Source organism: Panthera uncia, assembly GCF_023721935.1.
Source record: "Panthera uncia isolate 11264 chromosome C1 unlocalized genomic scaffold, Puncia_PCG_1.0 HiC_scaffold_4, whole genome shotgun sequence".
In the NCBI taxonomy this organism is placed as follows: domain Eukaryota; kingdom Metazoa; phylum Chordata; class Mammalia; order Carnivora; family Felidae; genus Panthera; species Panthera uncia.
In genome coordinates, this window is record NW_026057585.1 from 62759114 (window position 1) to 62771901 (window position 12788).

Below are 12788 nucleotides of genomic sequence, written 5' to 3' on the forward strand. Positions count from 1 at the left end.
ATATCCAATGGATTAAATATTTTTCCATGGATGGGGCCAGGAATACAACATAGAGTGTGGGTATAACTTTTTTACTCCCCCAAAGAACAAATTATTGTAAGAACTAAGCACTGATTTACCACTGAAACTCTGGAATGCAGCCCATCCCCAGGTTCCATATAAGTGGTTTGGTACTTGTTATGTCTACAACTCAGTGGTAAGTTCTGTAAAGGCAGAGACCAACCAGGTCCCCCACTGTGTTCACTAAATACTTCTAGAACAAATTACTAATTGATTGGTTATGGAGAAGGTGGCCTAAGTGCATCTGATCTGTAAGTGCCCACACCTATGCCCATGCTGTTCTCATGGTCTGGGGTCCTTCTATGTACCTATTCTCCAAAGCCTGGGCCTTGAAAAGCGGGGCCCTTGTCACTTCTGGGTCACAACCCCCCTGCACTGTTGGGCCTGGAAGGGACCAGTTCCTGCAGATGAGAAGCAGATGATTGGCCAGAGCCCGAGAACCAGTCTTGGAGTGCAGAGTTCCTCATGCCCCGGGCCATCCAGCCCAGCCTCTATAGCTCGGAGACCTGCTGTGACCACAAAACCCTCTGGGAGATCAAGATAACCCTTCTTTGGGGATGCCTAGTGGCTCAGGCAGTTAAGTATCTGACTCTTGGTTTCTTGGTCATGATCCTGCATTTTCGAGCCCTGCGCTGGGCTCTGTGCTGACAGTGCAGGGCCCGCTTGGGATTCTCTCTCCCTCTCTCTCTGCCCCTCACTTACTTGTGCTCTCTCTCTCTCTCTGTCTCAAAAATAAATAAATAAACCTTAAGAAAAAAAAAAAGATAACCCCTTTCTCTCTCTCTCAAGCCTCTAGAAGGAGAAAGAGTAAGAAAAGAGAAAATAAACTAATATTTACTTTTTACATATTGGATCTTCAAAACCATCCCATGGAGGTTGGGGTATCATGAATTCACACTGGTAGCCTGAGGGAACTAAAACTCAGAAAGGTCTATGGTCACAGAATTAATAGAGAGAGACCTGGCTTAGAATAATAACAGTGAGAGTATCAGTAACAGCTAACAATTATTGAAAGTTTGCCACAGGCCCGAAACTGCCAACCTGTTCTAAGAATGTGCATGCTGTATATGGTCCAGTAAAGTCCATGTAGCCACAGCAGGAGGAAACGAGAACACGGCTTGAAAGAAAGATGTTCATTATGCTCACAGATCCCAGAGAGGGGGCCACTGCATGGCGCAGGGCAGGGCTACTGGGAAAGAACCAGTGTTGGTCGGGAGACAGGAGTGAGGGAAAAGTCTAGGCCAGAGCCTTTATATTGGGATTTCTTCAGGAAAGGCAGGCAGGGTAAGCAGTTTGAATAATTCTAGCAGGCTCTGGGCTATAAGGGTGGTCTCTAGTTGCCTGGGACCCAGCCCCAGGATGATTTAGGGCTTGGTGTGTGAGGGTTAGATAAGGAGGTGGGTAATGGAGAATAGACTCAGGACTCACTGGTTTGCTTATAAAAGGCAAGCTTATGGGTAGGTTGACATCGTCTTTAGGAATTAGCTAGCTCTGGGACAAGCGGTGTCTTCCTGCATCTGTAAAGCCCCCAAATGCTGGAGCATCAAGAATACAAGAAACTGTAGTTAATGTAGTCGGCCCTGTGATGAATGGATGACCAATAGACAAATACAGCATCTAAGGAAACATAGAACACAGTGCTTTCGTGCACAGTGCTGTCTAATGCTCATAAGCACCCTCTGAACCAGGAACTGTTATTAATCCTACTGTTATTGTATTAACTGTAACCCTCATCCTACTGATGAGGAAACTGGGCTCCTGAGAAGTTAAGTGACTCGCCCAGTGTCATCCAGCTGATAGGGGGTAGGGTGGTGGAGCAGGATTTACATCTATCTTCCCATCACTCCCAGCCCACTGTGCCACTTTGATGTCCCTTGTACCTGTACCAAGCACCTGGCTCAGAAGGAAGTAGGAGGGAAGGTGGCCACACCTCCATCCCCTCCCCAGTCTGCCCTCCTGGCTGTTCTTTGTCGATTGAAAACTCTTCTCTTGGGGCGCCCGGGTGGCTCAGTCGGCTGAGCGTCCGACTTCACCTCAGGTCACGATCTCGCGGTTCGTGAGTTCGAGCCCCATGTCAGGCTCTGGGCTGATGGCTCAGAGCCTGGAGCCTGCTTCCGATTCTGTGTCTCCCTCTCTCTCCGCCCCTCCCCCATTCATGCTCTGTCTCTCTCTGTCTCAAAAATGAATAAACATTAAAAAAAATTTTTTTTTAATAAAAATAAAAAAAAAAAGAAAACTCTTCTCTGCAGAAGCCAGGTGCTCTGGTTTCTCCTTCAAACAGGAAGGTAAGAAGTGCTGGGATCGAAACCCTGGCTGACTAGGGTTTGCTGACTAGGGTCAGCTTACTAGCTGACTACCCATTGGAAGGTTGATTTATACAGGTTTAAGTGTTCTCATTTGTGAAATAATGATAATAATATCTTCCTCACAGGGGTGCTGTATAGACTGGAGGAAATCATGTATGCCAAGTACACATCACAGAATAAGTGCTGAATAAGTGGGTTTTCTACTGGTGTTTTGGTTGAGACCAAGGCCTTCATCCACATTAGGAAATTTTATTTCTCTCAGAGTACAGATGTCTCCTCTCAAGCCCAAGAAAGTTATTCAGCCTCCACCAGTGAGGAGAAGGAGGTGCTCTTTCCTTAGGTATGTGAGGGATGACGTCTGGGTAGGGAGAAAGCCTCACTCCCATTTGCCTGACCTGTCCGACTGCCTCAGAGTCTGTTAAATATGACGGCCCATGCCTTTCTGTTGAGTCCAGGTTGGATTGCAGGAAAAGCTGGCTGGGCCATCAGTTTCTGTGCTTTATGTTCTACATATGTGGAGATATTGTGCCATACACAAGGAATCTAGAATCTAAAATGTTTCACCTTCCTTTAGGACATATGCCTACCTCTATTGGCATACTGAAGTTTTCTAGTTCTGTCTGGCTTCAAAAGACAGAACCTTCTCTCTCTGTCATGTTTGGCTTCCTTATACCAAACAACAAATGACTTGAATGACCTTTTAAAATTGTTAGTGTTCTCTGGAATCCCAAGGGAAAGATGCTGCCTTTTCAATGAAGATGCCCCTAGATTAGTAGAAGGATGTGAGCCTGGCTGGGAGGGAGGGAGGGAGGAAATGTGTTGTGCAGAGAAGCTAACTATGTTTTAGGCAGTATTTATTATCTCACCAGTCAAAGCTTCCAAGTGTACAGTCCCTGGACTTTCTCCCTGAAAGATACCAATATCAGACAAAATAGAATTTAAAGCAAACAAATATTGCCAGAGATAAAAAGGGTCATCACCTAATGACAAAATGATCAGATTACAAGTTAATGAAAGTTAATAATACAGCCTTAAGATCTATAAATTACAATTTTTTTCATTTTATTTTAGAGAGAGAGCGTGTGTGAGCAGAGAAGAGGGGCAGAGGGAGAGAGGGAGGGAGGGAGAGAGACACAGAGAGAGAGAGAGAGAGAGAGAGAGAGAGAGAGAATCCCAAGCAGGCTCCATACCCAGTGCAGAGTCTGATGCAGGGCTCAATCCCACCACCCTGGGATCATGACTTGAGCCAAAATCAAGAGTTGGACACTCAACCAACTGAGCCAGCCAGGCACTCCTTATAAATTATAAATTGAAAGGACAAGAAGAAAAAGACAAACCTGGTATCACATCAGTAGATTTTAACATGCCTCAATCAGTAACTGATAGATCAAACAGACACAAAAAAGAAGTACAGATATAGAAGATTTGAACTAACGGATTGTCAAGTTTGATTTCGTAGATGTACATATAACACGGCACCACCATCTGCAGGATAGGCATCCTTCCCAAATACATGAAAATGTGAACATGAAAATCAAACAGGTCATAAAGCACATCTCTACAAACCTCAAAGGCTTACTGTCATAACTCTTTATTCTCTGTTCACAAGAGTTATTAAAAATCAATAATAAGCTTTTCAACAAATGGTGCTGGAACAATTGGATATCTACATTCAAAAAGATGAGTTTAGACCCTTCACCACATCACACACAAAAATCAATTCAAAATGGAGCAGACAAGATTTAAGGCTAAAACTATAAAGCTTTTAGAAGAAAACATAGGAGAAAATCTTCCTGACCTTGGATTAGGCAAAGAGTTCTTGGATGTAACACTAAAAGAAGATTCATAAAAGGAGGAATTGATAAATCAAACTTAATAAAATAAATGTTTATACTTTAAAAGACACTATTAAAAAGATAAAAAGATAAGCCACAGCTTGGGAGAAAATATTTGCAATTCATTATTCTGATAAAGGTCTTAGATCCAGAATATACAGAACTTAACTGAGTTCAAGAAGAAGACAACCCGATTTTTCAAATAGGCAAAGGATTTGAATAGACATTTCACCAAAGAAGATATATAAATAGCTAATAAGCATGTTAAAAAGGTGGTCAACAGGGGCGCCTAGGTGGCTCAGTCAGTTAAGCGTCCGACTTCACCTCAGGTCATGATCTCACGGTCTGTGAGTCCGTGGGTTCGAGCCCCGCGTTGGGCTCTGGGCTGACGGCTCAGAGCCTGGAGCCTGTTTCAGATTCTGTGTCTCCCTCTCTCTGACCCTCCCCCGTTCATGCTCTGTCTCTCTCTGTCTCAAAAATAAATAAACGTTAAAAAAAAAAATTAAAAAAAAAAAAAGGTGGTCAACATCATCAGCCATTAGGCAAATGCAAATGAAAACCACAAGGAGATGCTATTTCAAAACCACCAGGTTGACTATAATCAAAAAGACAGGAGCACCTGGGTTGTTAAGAGTCGGTTAAGCATCAGACTCTTGATTTTTGGCTTAGGTCACGATCTCATGGTTTGTGATTTTAAGCCCCACATCAGGCTCTGCACTGATAGCATGGAGCCTGCTTAGCATTCTCTCTCTCTCTCTCTCTCTCTCTCTCTCTCTCAAAACAAGTAAACTTAAAAAAAAAGACAATAATAGCTGTGAGAGTGGATGTGAAGAAACTGGAACCCTCATACATTGCTGGCAGGAATTAAAAATGGTACATCCACTTTAGAAAATAGTTTAGCAGTTTCTTGAAAGTTAAACATAAATTTATTTTTAACAACCTGGTCATTTGACTCATAGATGTCTATTAAAGATAAATGAAAACATGTGTCCACAGGGAGACTTGTACATGAGAGTTCATAGCAACATTAATTCGAAAAACAAAATGTATGCTGTCCATACAAATAATACTACTCACCACTGAGAGGAATGATCTACTGATATGAATGAACTACTACATGATAACATGCTCCAAACATGGATGAACTTCAAAAATATTACCCTAAATGAAAGAAGTCAAATGAAAAAAAGACCACCTACTGTATGATTCCACTTATATAAAATGCGCAGAAAAGACAAATCTATGGAGACAGGAAGCACATTAGTATCTGCCTGGGGCTGGGTATGGGAATGAGGATTGATGAAAGATGGCATGACGGGTGTTTTGGGGATGATGGAAATGTTCTAAAATTGGATTGTGCTGATGATTGCACAACTTAGTACATTTACTAAAAACCATTGAATTGTATGTTTAAAGGGGTGAATCATGCAGTATGTAAATTATACCTAAGTAAAGTTTTTCAAAAAAATAACAAAAGATAAATAGGAAAACCTTATGCTGGGAAGTTAAGAAACATGCATGTAAAAAATCCAAAAACCAGAAACCCTTTTAGCAAACTAAGAATAAAAGAGAACTCCCTTAATCTGATGAAGAGGACCTATAACAATAATACTTAACACCAAAATGTTGAAAATATTTCTCTTTAAGATCAGGAACAAGACACAGATGCCTGCAAATCATGAGTTTTCATTCAGCTTTGTACTAGAGGTCTTAACCATGGCAGTAGACAAAAAATAAAAAAATTAAAATAAAATAAAATAAAATAAAATAGATACAAAATGTATAAGGACTGAATGGAAGAAGCAAAGCTATCATTATTTGTTCATAATATGCCTGTGTACACAGAACATCTTAAAGTATAAGAGAATTTAGTAAGTCAACAGGATACAAAATCCAGGTATAAAAATCAATTTATTTCTATCCACCATAAACAGAAAACGCAATAAAACAGGAAACTATTTACAATAGTATCAAAAACTATAAAATTTATAGGACTAGATCTAAAAAACAGATATTCAACACTTATGGAGAAAAATGATAAAGACAATTGAAACAATATCTAAATAAATGCAGAGGCTCATGAATTGGAAGATTCAGTATCATGAAGATGCCAAGTTTATCAAATTGATCAATAATTTCCATGCAATTATAATAAAAATCAGAATTTCTTTTTCTGGAACTTGACAAGTTTTTGTCTAAATTTTTCATGACTTTTTTGAAGACCTATACATTCCTGAAGAGGAAGAAAAAGACAAAGAGACTTGCTTGGCAAATAATCAAGAATTATTATAAACTTACAGTAGTTAAGACAGAGTGGTATTGACAAAGGTATCACAGACTCAAATATATAAAGAACTTGATTTTTTATTACAGAGAAGGCATTTTAGTTCAAGGTGAAAGGATAGATTTTTCAATATGCAGTAATGGGATAATTTGCTACCCTAAGGGAAACATAATTTTTGACTCTTACATTAGTCTTTAACCAGGTTGGTCAGATATATATGAGAAAAGTAAAAATACATAACTCTTAGAAATTTACATTGAAAAGTAAATTTATTAGGATAGGGAAGATTTTTAAAAGACAAATCATAAAGAAAAAGGTTGATATATTAGATTATGTTAAAAATTATACCTAAAGATATAGATAAGCCATAAACAGGAAACAGATATAAATGATGGGTTAATAAATATTCAGATTGTATGAAGAACATGTGAAAAGACAAGCAACCCAATTAAAAATGGGCAAAAGAAATGAGCAGAAATTTCACTGAAGAGGAAACACAGATGGCTCACAAACGCATTAAAATATATTTAATTTCAGTAATCAGGGAAATGAAAATATACACCCTAATGTAATACTATTTCACACCTACCAGATTAGCAATAGTTAAAAATTAATCAATACCAAATGTTGGAGATCATGTATAGCAATGGGAACGTTCACACATTGTGGATGAATGCATCAATTGGTAAAAGTCATTTGGAAAACAGGTGGTATTACCCAGTAAAGTTGAACACCTGCCTAACCTATGACCTAATAATTCCATTGCTATGTATGTAACCTAGAGAGAGTCTTGCACATGTGCATATAAACATTCAAGAATGTTGATCGTGACATTGTTCATAGTAATCAAAAACTGGAAAAAACATAAATGTCCATCAACAAGGCTTGATAAATAAATAATACTCCATTCATAACAAGAATGCTTTATAGCAAATTAAAAAATAAATTACAGCTATACTCGACGGCATTGAATCTTGAGAGCATGACAACACGGGGCTCCAACTCACAAACTGCAAGATGGGCCGAAGTCAGATGCTTGATCGACTGAGTCACCCAGGCACCACAAGACCTCTGTTTTTAATTGTGGCATCCTTAGATTTTATTGATTATAGCTTGGGGCTAAGGGAAACACAACATCCCTTTGCTAGAGCAAAATTGCCCTGACTCAGAACCCTCCTAAGAGTTTGGATGCTATCAGTGGTCAGAGAGTCAATCCAGCCTTACTCACCCCAGCAGGAGTCAATCCCTGATCTTGACCTCTTGATCATTAAGCTAATGACTAATAGTTCTTAGCACTGTTGCCCATATTGTCATCCTCAAGTGCCACATTCACCATCAATCAACCAATCAAGGCATTAACAAGCTCTGGACTTAACAATGAGATAAAACGAGATTTAATTACAAGTCAGAGCCAGTTTACTTTTTTTTATGTTTGTTTATTTATTTTGAGAGAGATAGCATATGGGTAAGCAGGGGAGGGGCAGAGAGAGGGAGAGAGAGAATCCCAAGCAGCCTCCATGTTGTCAGCATGGAGCCTGACGTGGGACTCGAACTCACGAACTGTGAGATCATGACCTGAGCTGAAATCAAGAGTCAGATGTTTAACCAACTGAGCCACCCAGATGCCCCAAGAGCCAGTTTACTTTTAACCTTAGGTAAGTCCCTTTCCTTTGCTGGCATCTCTTCCCCCCTCTATAAAATATTACTTAGTCTAGATCAGAGTACTTGACCATTTTGAACACATACCTTCTTCAGAGGAACAGAAAAATTTCAAATTTCCCAGAGATAATGATGTGAACCTTACAGGGGAATATTCTCCTCTCCCCCAACCTTGGGAATTTTCATGGCTGGTGGGGTTAGGTAGAAACAGCCTCACTAGTCAAGAACATTTTGTTGAACTCTGTTGTTCAGGTAGTAAAAAAAAGAGAGGATTTGTGTTTATTTTCCAAAAATAAAATTAGGATATTGACTATGTTTTTTTTTTCATTTATTTTGAGAGAGAGAGAGAGAGAGAGAGAGAGAGCACACTCAGGGGAGGGACAGAGAGAAAGGGAGACAGAGAATCCTAAGCAGTCTCCCCGCTATCAGTGTAGAGTCCCACATGGCTCAAACCCACCAACTGTGAGTTCATGACCTGAGCTGAAATCAAAGAGTCCGAAGCTTAACTGACTAAGTCACCCAGGCTTCCCTTGACCATGCTTTTTAAAGCAAAACTTCCTCAGACACTCTGCCATGCCCCCCAAGGGGTTGTGCTTCATCCCCTCGCTCCTAGAGGATCACTTAATCAGATGACTGGTCTGTGGTTGTGCCCAGCTCTGGAGACTGGTCTAGGTGGGTGAGGTCTGGGAGGGAAGGTTAATGGGCTGTTCTCCTGAGCTCCTCACTCCTGCCCTTGCAAAGGCCCATCTCTGGTCTGAAGATTCTCCATGATTACTGCAGATCCCTCTTTAGCCAGGCTCTGACTGAAGGGTTCTGGGCCAGCTATCTGCACCATGTTTTCTTGTAGGATCAGCCCCCACCCTCAGCTCTGAGAAGGGGAAATCATCTGAACACAAACATTCCTGATGGTGTGGAGGGATCTGTTAATCATGGGCTTTCCTGGGGACCAGTTCTCAGCAGGATTTTTCTTAGCATTCCCCACATGAGACTTTTCAGTGGTCACTGCCCACTATGGGAGAGAGGGTCTGGAAAAGATCGTTGAGGGCCTATAGCCCAGTGCCTTCCTCCCCTCACCCTGATCCCATCAGTTGCTTGAAGCCCTTCTGCTATGTGCCCCCAAGATGTCATCTAGCTTTTGTTTGTTTTTCTCTGGGAACAAGGAGTTTACTACTTCTAGAGGGAGACCATTGCATCTTCAAACATTTATGGTTGTCAGATTCCAAAATGCTGAGGAGTTAGGCCTTAGAAACAGTGATGTGGCAGGAAGGAGGGAAGGTAGAAAAGCTTTTGAATAAGTTGTTCTTTCTGCTTGAGTTTTCCTAATTGAGGTCTCTATATCTTGCAACCATTTATTGAGCAGTTACTACATACCAAGCTCATGAATTATTTTTCATGTAAGATTCTAAACTTCCCCCAAACCCTATGAGTTAGGTATAATTAATATTCTCATTTCATGGACAAGGAAGTAGAGATTCAGAGCAGTGAGGCAACATGCCTAAAAGTTGCACAGGTAGTTAATGGTGGGGCTAGGAATTAAATCCCAGTCTGTCTGACACCAAAGCCCTTGCTTTCACCATGGTGTTTGCCTGTTCTGCAGCACTTTATAGCCTCTTGAAGGAAGGAGTCATCTTTGAGTTGAAAAAGCAAAAGCTCAAGGAGGTCAAGTGACTTACTGAGAGCATTCCTCAGTGTCAGAACATGCACCCTCTGCTCAGAGCCTCCGTGCATTGCTCGCTTTTATTCTGACTTTTTTGAGAGACCAAAGCTCACTCCATTTCTTGTTCAATTCCTTAATCTGATTCCCTAACATCTGTGGTCCCATCTGCCCAAGATCATCCTTTCCCCAGTCACCAGCCACTATGGCTCTGCAGACAGCTATCCTGTGTCCCCCATCCTGCCTCTCCCATTCAGCAACTGCTAACCTCAGCACCTTCCCAAAGGACATGATCATCTGGCCGCCAGAGGCAGCAGAGAGCAAGAGCCTGATCAGGCTGTACAGGAAGTGCTGGTAGTGGAGGCTGTTGCTCCCCAAGAGGCTCTACTCAGTTACTGCCATGCAGCCTCCTAGGTGGAGGCAATTCTGCACCATAAAGGCTGAAAAATGACAGGATTCTTTGAGAAGTGTTTCTGGGTTTACGGAGAACTGAGTAGAAAGGGGGAGACTCCAGTTCTGTTCCTGACTTGGCACCTGATTTCCAAGTAGCCCTGCCTAGTCTTCTTTCCTTCTCTGAGCATCAGAGAGTGGAACAGAATATCTCTGGGGCTCCCTGTGGGCTTTAAGCCTGGGTTTTGAACCCTCGATCCCTGATTTTGCTGGCTGTATGGGCCCAAACAAGTGAGAAGGAGTGGGCTGGAAAGCAGTGAGAAATCACCTGGACCAACTGTGGTCTGCAGTCTCTTCTATGCCTGCTGTGAAGCAGGATGGGTCATGCAGGGGAAGGGTAGACATCAGAGAAGGCAGAGCAATGGTGAACCTTGGGCAGCTGGTCCCAAGCTCTGGAGCAGCCTTACAGGAGAAGTTGAGCATTTTATACAAGAAAGAAAAGAAACCCAAGGTTAAGCATGATATGCCAAGAGGTGAGTGACTAGCATGATGTACTAGATATTTTGCTGTGTCTGCACAGTATATCCACTTCTCTAACTGCTCCCACACACAGCTACAGGGTTACCATAGAAATGGCAATTTTAAACAATGTGACCCTACCCCCTGCCCCTATTGGCCACAGGTGATTGGTCCAGACTGAGCCAATCAGAATCTTCCCTGGGAGTTTTGGATTTGGAGTGAAACAGAGCTGCTGGTAGCCATGTTTCCTCCACGAGGATCAGCACAGTAGCAGAAATGCTCCATCTCTCCATTAGAGAAAGAACAATCTAGCACAAATATCATCACCAAAATGTAGGCTCAATGAGAGCAGAGATTGTTGTCTATTTCTGTTTGTTGCTTTACCCCTTGAATATGTGTGGCATGTAATAGTAGTGATAATAAAAGGACCATGTATATAGTGCTTATGATCAGACAAGTGTCCTAAGTGCTTCTCCCATGTAATTCATTTAATTCACATAACAATCCTAGAAGATAGGACGTTATTATCCCCATATTCCTTGAGAAAACTGAGACACAGGGTATCTTGTCTAAAGTCACACAGATAGTTGGTCTGGGAGCCAGGATTCAAACACAAGTCATCTAGTTCCAGAGGCTGTGCTCTTAATCACTATTTTATACCACCTCTTAATAAACATGCTGATGAGGAATGAATGAATGGATCAGTCATGCAGAAAGGAGAGAGAGAATTCTGTCAACAATTGAGAACCGAGTTCATATGGTCTTTGCAGCCCAACTCTGCTCTTGCCCTTGAGTTCTGTGAAGGCCTCACCATCCAGTCTTATAAATGGGATCAGTTCCATGGGCATCTGAAGGGTCCTGTGCTTGGTTTAATGCTCTGCTGTCACCATCTCTGAATTCTTAATAATTTATCTTTGAATTTGTGTTTTATAAGCAAAGTTGGACAGGCCAGTGGAGCATGATGTGAGCAGAGAAGATGTGTGCAGTATAAATGAACCCGCCCAGTTTCTTGCCCCTCTGCTTGTGTTAGTGTATGTGGTGTCCCATGAGCTCAGAATTCTGGTAAGCTGGCCACACACGGACGTTCAGCAAGACTCAAAGCAAGTCCAAGGAAAGCATGTTATGTCTATAGCAGAGTAAGCAGGGGTGCTGTCAGCCATGAAAACCCATGCTTTCCTCAAACCAGAACTTGCTTTGAACACAGAAAGGAGACAGTGGTGTTATAAGAAAGGCAAACGGTCAAGGAACCTTACCATATCCTTTCTTACTGGTGTAATTTTCCTGTTCTGGCCAACCACTGATACTGAAAATGATATAGAAGAGAAAGGGCTACCCATATAGTTCCTTTGCTTTTCAGTCCTTCCCCACCCATAAGCCAAGGGTAAAGAATGTACTGACTGGTAGAATGTTTATGTGTCAAGAGACAAAGACAGTTGAATTCGTTTTGTATGGTGTTTCCACTGCTCCGGTTAAGAACAAAATATATATACATGTATGGGCTTCTAAATAAAAATTGTGTCCTTTTGGTGACTCTGCATACAAGATAAATGCTCCTCTATTTGCATTTAAGAGTGGAGCTGCAAATATAAAGGTGAACAGGAAAATTCATGTTAATAATTTAAATTTTTAATTTTTATTATTTCAGAATGACATTAAATAGCAAACACAACAAACAAACAAACAAAAACAAAAAAAACAAAAAATAAAAAACAAGCCAAAAAAAATCCACCATAATAAGTTGAGAGAGAGACTGTGGAAGAAAGAAAATGCTTCATATTTTAGTACATTTAATGCACTTTTTTCCTGCTTTTTGAACAAAAATCTCCACATGTTCCCTTTGCACTGGGCTTCACAAACCATGTCATCAGCCTGCGTATAAATTTCCTTTTTACCTAAGCCAGTTTGATTTGATTTCCTGTTATTTTCTTTAAAAAATTTTTTTAACGTTTATTTATTTTTGAGACAGAGAGAGACAGAGCATGAGCGGGGGAGGGGCAGAGAGAGAGGGAGACACAGAATCCGAAAGAGGCTCCAGGCTCTGAGCTGTCAGCACAGAGCCCGACACAGGGCTCAAATTCTTG